This window comes from Zingiber officinale, chromosome 3B, assembly GCF_018446385.1.
Source record: "Zingiber officinale cultivar Zhangliang chromosome 3B, Zo_v1.1, whole genome shotgun sequence".
In the NCBI taxonomy this organism is placed as follows: Eukaryota; Viridiplantae; Streptophyta; class Magnoliopsida; order Zingiberales; family Zingiberaceae; genus Zingiber; species Zingiber officinale.
Window position 1 is genome coordinate 44,986,216 of NC_055991.1, and position 9,611 is coordinate 44,995,826.

The following is a 9,611-nucleotide window of genomic DNA, read 5'->3' on the forward strand; positions in this document are numbered from 1 at the left end:
ACTGGATCGATTCGACAGCCCAATCGATCCATGGGTCGATTGAAATGCCTGATTACAGCTAGCAGGTCATCCGAGAGGCATAGATTATGTAACGCCCGCCCTCCCTGCTACCCTAAGGGACGGGGCTACGATACTCTACGTATAAATTTTTCTTTTTAAAACAGCGGAAGACTTAAAATAATTTTCATAGTTTTAATAAAAACTTTTCTTTTAAATTTCTTTTGAACTATACTATCACATGACATCAAAATCATAACATCAAATCCAGTGGAACCATAATGTCAAGCCACACATGTTTAGGTATCACAAGTCATAAAATACCAATGCATAGTTCTTTAAAGAAACTTTAAGCAGGTTCTTAATTAGTTGCCTAGCCACCGCCACACACATCTTCGTTGCCCCTCCTGCTGCTCCTTTAGCTCATCCAGCTTTTTCCTTTATTTGTGGTACAAGGAAAGTAAGCTATGAGCACTCATGGCTCAGTAAGTTCCTTTCCTACTCACTAAAGCCAAAAATCAGCACATAATCAAGAATGCATCAACAAGTCATAATCTCAACTAATCATAGCATAACATAGCATTCTATTCAAGCATATCATGCATCATAATATAATCACAACTAGTCATAGCATATCAAGCATCACCATGGCCGAAACATATACATAGTGCATTGCATAAAACATAGCTAGACATGACATAACAAACAAGTATCATGGTATATCAAAGCATGGCCGAAACATGTATATCAAAGCATCATACTATGGCCGAAACATGTACATCAAGGCATCATCATATCTATGGCCAAAATCTATATATCAGGCATCAACAAATCCATGGCCGAAACATGTCTATAAGGTATAGCATGAACATAACATAATCATACCTTATCATGGCATATCATAATCAAGAGCATAACATGAAACATAGCATAATCATAAGGTGTATGCAATATGATTTTGGAAAACATGTATCCGAAAAATATGTGTATGTCTCATGATCTTTAAAACCATTTTCTTTTACATATATACTTGAAAGTAATCTCAACATAAGGGGGATCCCGGCTATGTACCACTTACATATTGCGCGCAACCTTGTAGGTCCAAGGTAGCAAGTCTTGAACCCTACGAGGCAAACATACTAGGCCCTTAGTCCTAGGGGCACTTAGGAGCCCATCCCTAACGAGGTCCTTAGTCCCCGGGGCGCTTATGGAGCCCACCCTTGGTACAAGCCACTCACATATAAAGTAAAGTACATGTCATACATATCATGTATCATAAAAGCATGCATCACTTAGGCACACATCATATCATAAAAGTATGCATCACTTAGGCATACATCATATCATAAAGGTATGCATCACTTAGGCATACATCATATCATAAAGGTATGCATCACTTAGGCATACATCATGTCATAAAAGTATGCATCACTTAGGCATACATCTCATCATAAAGGCATGCATCACTTAGGCATACATCATGTCATAACAATATGCATCACTTAGGCATAGATCATAAAAACATGCATATCTTAAGCATAAAGCATATCATCAAGCATGCATGATTTAACCACATAGCATATCATGAAAGCATGCATATTTTAAGCACTAAACATGGCATCAAAGCATGCATAATTCAATCACATATCATAACATAAGCATGCATATTTTAAGCACAAAGCATATCATATCATAAAAGCATGCATATCATATCATATCATAAGTCATAAATCACAAGCATACATTTTAAGCATAAGGGTGTATCTTGTGATTATCCTATCATAGGAAACATGGTATCATATTTATCTTGGTTTTAAGCTTCCTAAACCCTTGTGGCCGAAACCCTTTAGAGCTCAATTTAGGTTAAACACAACATCCAAGCATGTGGCACCTAAATTATCATCATAACATTTTCATAGGAAGCATTATAAACATGATTAACTTAGTTTCTAAGTTCCTCAAGTCCCTAATTTCATATGGCCGAAACCTTAAGGTGTGAAACAAGGTTCCATATGACATAAAAGTATGGACAACTTTAAATCATATTTATAACATTTTTACCAAGGAACAAGGTAAACACATTTGACACATTTGAATTAGTTCCTAAGTTCTTTAAGCCCTTAACATATGTCATGGCCGAAATTTAACAAGTTCTCATTAGGGCTACAAACAAGCATACAAGCATGTGAACTTGGACTAACATTATGTATAAATTCATACAAGGCATCATCCAATAGTTATGGCCGAAACATACCCTAGCATCATTTTAGGTCATAAAACAACATATAGCAATTGAACCTTGGCTTTCTACTTATCATATTTCATGTAGAGTGGCATGAGCATATTTAATTTAAGTCCTAGGGTTTCTAGGGCATCTATTCCTTCATGACCGAAACATTCAAGGGTTCATTTAGGTCATGAAAAAATTATACAAGCATGAGAAGCAATCAACACATTATCCTATTTTCATAAGAAGTACTTTTAACACATTTGGTTTCATTTCTAAGGCCTCTAGGTCTTTTAAACCCTACTTGGCTGAAACTCACAGAATATAAACTTGCTTCAAATAGCCTAAAAGCATGAGAATTTATACAAGTTTCATAGCATGTATAAGGACAAGCATAATGAGTATACATATGAATTGTGTCTTAGGCTTTCTAGGTTTCTTTTTCTCTTTTTCTTTTATTTTTTTCTCATGGCCGAAACCTACCATTCCTTAGCTAGGTTTTTAAGTGGCCTAAAGCATGAAAAACCTATGTAAGTTTCATGGCAAAAGTTACTAAGAAACATATATACAATTTGGTTCATGAATAAGCTAGGACCCCTTGTGGTCATACATATTATATGTCATGCAACTAATTTTTCTACACCCTAATTAAGCATGAGGGCATTAAACAACTTTCATATCTAAATAGCACAAAGGTCTTGAGCATATTAAAATTTTGTTTAAGCTTTTCTAAGCTATCCATCTCATCATGGCCGAAAAACCCTAAGAAGGAGTTCATGAAATTCTAGCAATATTCAAGCATACAAATCCTTTAAGATCTTTGTATTCTATCACATGAGCATGGTTATTTAAATTTAAAGGTCTTCCTAACCCTAAACCCTTTCTTGACCGAATCATATGAGTGGGTTTTCTTTTAGTTTCAAATATCTTCTAAGGAAGAAAAACTAATACATGATCCTTAATATTTCATAGGGAGAACCTTGTACTAGTTGGGTAAAACAATAAATTTCCCTAGCCTCTTAAGAATATTTTTGGCCAAAATTCTAGGATTCAGTACTCCTCTGATCAAGCATCATATAGGTATAAAAACATGAAGAAGAACCCTTCTACATGGTATAGAAAAATCTATCATGTAGTGAAGACTAGTTTAAACATCATTAGATTTTTGAAAGTCCTTCTTGGCCGAATTTTCTCAAACTTGTTTCTAGGTTTTAAAATCTTCATAAAATCCGAAAAACACTTAAAACACCTTGTACCACAGGTGAGGGGAAGCTTACATCCTTTTCGCTTGTGGATCTAAGGTATGGTGAAGAAGAAGTAGTCTCTTCTTCTAGTTCCTTTCCCTTGATTCCTTTGCTAAGTCCTCCTTGTATCTTAGGCTTTCTTAGGGGAAAACTTGGCTTTGGGGCTGAAGATGGAGGAGAGGGGGAACTGAGGTTTCGGTGAGGGAGAGGAGAGAATGAGCAAAATGAGAGAAAATAGAATTTTCCCTTTACATATTCTCTTTTATGTTAAGGGGGAAGAGGTAGCAAACTTAGTTTTTGCTTTCCTTCTCCCTTAGCCTTTTTTTTCTATTTTATTTTTATTTTTATTTTTATTTATTTATCCTCATCATTCATGGTGAAATAAGGGGGAATGAATCCCCTTAATCCCTCTTTAAATTTTCGGCAAAACCAAAGAGGAAGAAGGAGAGAAAGGGAGGAAGACAAGTTGCCTTTCTCTTGCTCCTTTCTTGTTTTCTTTTGGCTAGCTTTTACTCTTACCTTTATCATGAGTTTCCCTCCTTTGTTATCAACATATTATTTCTATCCCAACTGGTTATTACCCATTAATTCTATGAAATATAATATAAGAGGTTCAAGATTCAATCCTTGACCTCTCCCTATTTTTATTTCATTTTATTTCTTTTTGCTTCAACTCACTTCCTATTATTTTTCTAAGGAAAAATCCCACATTCATATATTTATCTTACAAGCTTAGTGGGTATTACAGATTATCTTCCCTAGCATGTGTACAACTCCTAGGTACACTTAGAATATTAAGTTCAGATTTTACAGTAATCAGTTTAGCAAAATTTTAATCAATCCAGATTTCCGCAATAGTAATTTAGCACAGCATAATGTAGCGATCGGCCTCACAGCCTAGTCAGTAGGAGGCGGGTCGTTATAGGTCGTGTCACTCCAATCGACAGGAAGGGGTGCACGGCCGTGTATGCCACACGACCGTGTCACCTAAGCCGAGGAGGAGAATGGCGAGGTTGTGTGACTCCACACGGTCGTGTCACGGGCCATGTGGAGGTCCCCCCTGCTCCATAAAAGACTCATTCTCTCCTTTTTACTCAACCTTGGCTACTACACTATCCCCTCACTTGAGGGAGAGTTTTTGACACACTAATTACTATCAACTGACAATTCGTTATAAGAAATTCTTAGTGGTATTACTTGCATAGTCAAAAGATAGGAAGGTACACTAAAACCCAGTTTAACACATTTCCTTGCACCAACAAGTTTCTGGATCTTCTTCCACGGTTCCGTCACACACACACCACCAAGCACTGCCCCTGCCGCCTCCACTTACTCGAGCTTTCCTTTACCTTTATCTGCAGTATAAGGAAATGCAAACTATAAGCAAACGCTTAGTAAGCACCATCTACTCACAAAGAATATCAAGCATTAAAACGAGAACATGCTTTTCAAATATGCTTGCGGAAAAACACAAAGCTCGTACTAAAACATATAGTTAAAAAATCTAAACATGACATGCATTTTAAATAGGTTTATCATGCAAGAACCTCAACTTGAAAACCATGCTAGAAATATAAACATGCAAAAGCAACATAAGTCTTGTTGTCTTAACTACTCTTTAAACTCAAGTTTTTTCAAACTTAGGAATGCTTCCCACTTAAGCGAATAATGTGTTTTGAAAACTTTATATTACATAACTAGTGAACAAAATATTCAACTTGCTTTGGGCCCGGCAATGTACCACTTGGCGTGCATCCTTAATAAGATTCGAGGTAGCTAATCCCGAGCCTATTAAGGTACTACTAGGCGATCTAGGGGCCTAGGGGCGCTTTGGGAACCCACCCATGGACCTTGTGTCCAGTACACGCTAATTAAAAGTAAAATACTTTCTTTAAATATCGCTTTCTTATACTTTGCACATACTTGTCATTTAAACAAACACTTTATGTGCGCTAAATCCCCCCTCACATATAGGGAAGCACCTTAAGGCACCTGGATTTGCTTCTTAGTCCCAAACTTCATGGGAAGCAGTTCAAGGTACTCACATGCTCTTAATCCCAAACTTAGAGGGCATTTTACATCTCATTGTCTGTAACTTTTAAACATGTTTACTTCTCTAACATGTGTACATGATTACTTCTTAACTATGCATATAACTATCCCAACTACAACAAGGAAGTTCTTACATGCACAAACGAAATAACTTATACTGCAGGCGAGAGGTACTTACATCCTTTTGCTAAGTCTTACAATTCTAGGGTGTAGGGAAGACAAATCCTCTCTTGAACGCTGAAATCTCCAAGACACCTTCCCCCCGCATACTACCTCCTTGGAAGGAACCCTCTCCTTAGATCCCTCCCTTGGAAAGCTTCAAGATTTGGAGCCTTAGGTTTCTTGGCCGAAAATTCAAAGAGAGGAAGAAGAAATTCGGCTAGGGAAAGAAGAGGAGAAGGGGAGATGAAAAGTTAGGTTTTCATCTCTTCCTTTCCCTTTTATACTAAGTGGAAGTTGAAGCATCTCCTCACACAAAATCTGCTTATAATCAATTGTTTCCTACTTTAAATGTGATGCTTTATCACTACCCTAATGGAAACTCTAACTAATCATATATAAGAGGTCTTGGGGTCAATCTTGCATAAGACCATTTTTAAATCTATTTCTATTTTTTTTTTCTCTTCTTCTACTTCTTTTTGCCCTTTTTGAATAGAGAAAATTTATGGGTGTTACAACTACTCATGCATTAGATATATTATTACTGTGCTAATATCTATTTTGTAGGATTATTGTCTAACATTGTTTTGCAGGTTCGACCTGATTGGTCAACCGAACAAGGCTAACTCAGAGCAGATATTAGTTCAGACCAAAATAGAGCAGGGTCTGATCAAAGCTTGATCGGTCGACCGAACCATAGGATCGGTCTACCAAACCCTAATGACTCAACACAATTAGACTGAGCAGAAGCAAAGAAGGAAGAGCTACTGATCGATCTACCGAACTAGGGGATTAGTCGACCGAACAATAATCACTTAATGGCACATTAATTCCAGATCTCGGTGAACAGGGAAAGATCTCTGTTCGATCGATCGAACAAGGGGATCGGTCGATCAAGCACTTTAATGTCATTAAATGCCAAAGATCGAATCAACATCAGATCTCAGCGACGATGGAAGGGAGCTGGTTCGTTTGACCGAACCTAGGGATCGGTCAACTGAACGTCGTCGACTTTTATAAAAGTGAGCTCGAGGTCCGAGGTTGTGCAACTAAAACGAAGAAGAAAATCTGTTTTGGTTCGAAGTTCATCTATGTGCTAGCTGCGATTGTTCATGTTACTACTCTACAACTCAAGCAAGCAACTACTTCGTTCAAGCGCCGACTGAGCATCATCTTCAATATAAGTGTTAGTATATTTTTATTTTTAAAAAAGCTTGCATTGTACTTAAACTCACATAAGATAGTAAGTTGTTATGTTACTATCTTATATTCCTACATATTGTACGCACTACTTCATTTCGAGGTTGTTAGAAAGAAGAGTCTTAGTGGATTACCCATCGATGCGATCAAGGATTGTAGGTCTTGGAGTAGGAGTTGACCTAGGCTCCGAACCAAGTAACTGAACCTGTTCTCTACTTTTCCGCTGCACAATTTATCACACTCTTACGATCCTACAAAAGGAAACTTGCACTTGAGCTACAGTAAGAACTTCATAGATATATCCATATATGTAGAGAACCATATGAAGTCTTATAACAAGTCACTCCAATGAATTAGTTATCATAACTAGCATCCACGTTTAACTCTCAATATCCTAATGTCTCTAGCTAGTGAGAAATAGTTGCTTGGCCGAACCAAGGAATATATCTCATGCTAGTCTTACAGAATTATTGATGCCCGAATGCACCAATTCGATGACTAGGGAAATTTCAATTCATTCATAATTGCACATGTAGAGATAATTACAAGTTGTGTCCAATTACAAGTTGTGTCCAATCACAAATTATCTCATGTTATGAATTGTATTGCATATATTCAGTAAATGAATTTAAAACTATTCAAATATATAATATACACTCAAATAATGAATCTATATTTATCAAATAAATAGTAAAATCATAAGGCGTTTGCCTTAGGACATCCTTCAAATATAACAACTTTGATTTAGTGTGTAAATCATCTTGTTCTGATACCCGAATCAAAAGTTATAGCCTCTAGAGGCAAACAATTAACATATATACATAACTTATCATAGAGATATCCGAACCAGGCATGAACACCATAAATACCTTTACCGCACTACCATCTTCCATTACATGTCGACTTTTCAAAAATCTAAATTCCCTAAGTCAATTAATGAGTTTCGATTAAAATCTATTGATAAACCTAGAAAGTTCTGATCAGACCCATTCCAAATGCTATAGGTTTCTAAAGTGACCCAAAATCTATATGTGTACAGAGATATCAGCTCGAAGTCATTAATAATAGTGATTAGAAGATTGTCAAAGGTTATACTTTTAAAACAATTGACACATACACATTATTTATTATAGAAATATCATAATCAAATCCTCTAGGTTTATCAATATTTTTTGATGAAAATTTATTGATGGACTTAGAGAACTCTAATTAGATTTATTACAACTCATGTTGATTTATACAATTCTTCGAAATCCAAATAAACTCTTTTTTACTTTTTTAAAAAAGTCAACAATACAATAATATTAATATTTAAGTTGGGTTGATTTTTAAAAACTAGCACGACAAATACCAACGTTATTATGGTGTTGATTTTTAAACACCAATGATGTTGTAGTGTGATTTTTAAAAATAAGCACCTTTTTGATGCTAGTATGTTAAATTGTGTTGATGATTTTTTAAAAATAGTACCAAAATGTTTTTTTATTTTATTATAAAATTAATTCTTGTTATTAATTTAATTTAAATTAAGTTTTTATAATTAGATATTAAAAGATTTTAAAAATAAAAAAAATAAATTTAGAGGAGGTTTAAATTAAAGTTTAAATTAAGTTAAGAGAAATGAGCAAGACAAACATTATTATAGGAATTGAAGAAGAGAAAAGTCAATTTTATTTGCAATGAGGTAAAAGTGAATTATGATGCCCTGAAGAATGCAACTTGCCCTTTTTTATAAGTTGATAAGATTGTACGCGCGTAAAGAAGAGAGGCAAGAAAATTAAGTTGAAACTGCCTTTCGCGTGTTTCGCTTGTCCCTTTTGGAAGAATGAAATTTGGGTCCGCCGACAATCCGTGAAACCGGCGCCCTTTGGAAATTGCCGTTGTTTTATAAGTTGAGAAGTACACGCAAACAAATTAAAATACAATTCATGCAATGATGTAAAAATAGGAGGGTTCATTTGTAATATTACCGATATATATTTAATTGTAGTAAAAAATGTCACTGTATACACCCGGTTATTAGCATCTTAGCAATTATATACTAGTCAACTGTATATCCTAAAATAAAAAAATATATAGATAGGATCCTATAATAATTATATGATTAAAGGATAGGTATATGTATCCATGAGAAATTAATTTTTATTCTACAGTAACAAATTGAGTTATATCTATTTAACTTGCGTAACAAAAGTTAATTACATTAGTTTCAAAATTATGTGTCAACTTATAATGGAAGAGATTGAGGAGAGAGAAAGTATGATGAGAAAAAAAAAGAAGGAAAAGAGTGCGATGGAAGAGATTGAGGAGAGAGAAAGTGTAATGAGAAAAAAAAGAAATAGAGTGTGATAGGAGAGAGAAAGTGTGTGATAAAATGATGAGAAAGAAAATATGATAAGAGAGAACAGGGAGAGAGAAGTGATATGAAAGAAAAAATAAATAAATATATTTTGATATTTGATATTAAAGGAGAAAATTTTAGTTTTAGGTCAAGAGTATTTTTGGAATAAGGGAATATTTTGATTGATGAAAATAGCGTAATGACTCATTAAAGGGGAGATACATGGGAATGAGTTATTACCCAATTTCAAGGATTCATTTCCTTATTTACATTCCCATTCCTATAATCCAAACATTAACAATGACAATCAATGATTCTCATTCTTATTCCTTATTCCTATTCTCTTAAACCAAATGTCCCCTTAACTTGTGTAATAAAGGATAATTATGTT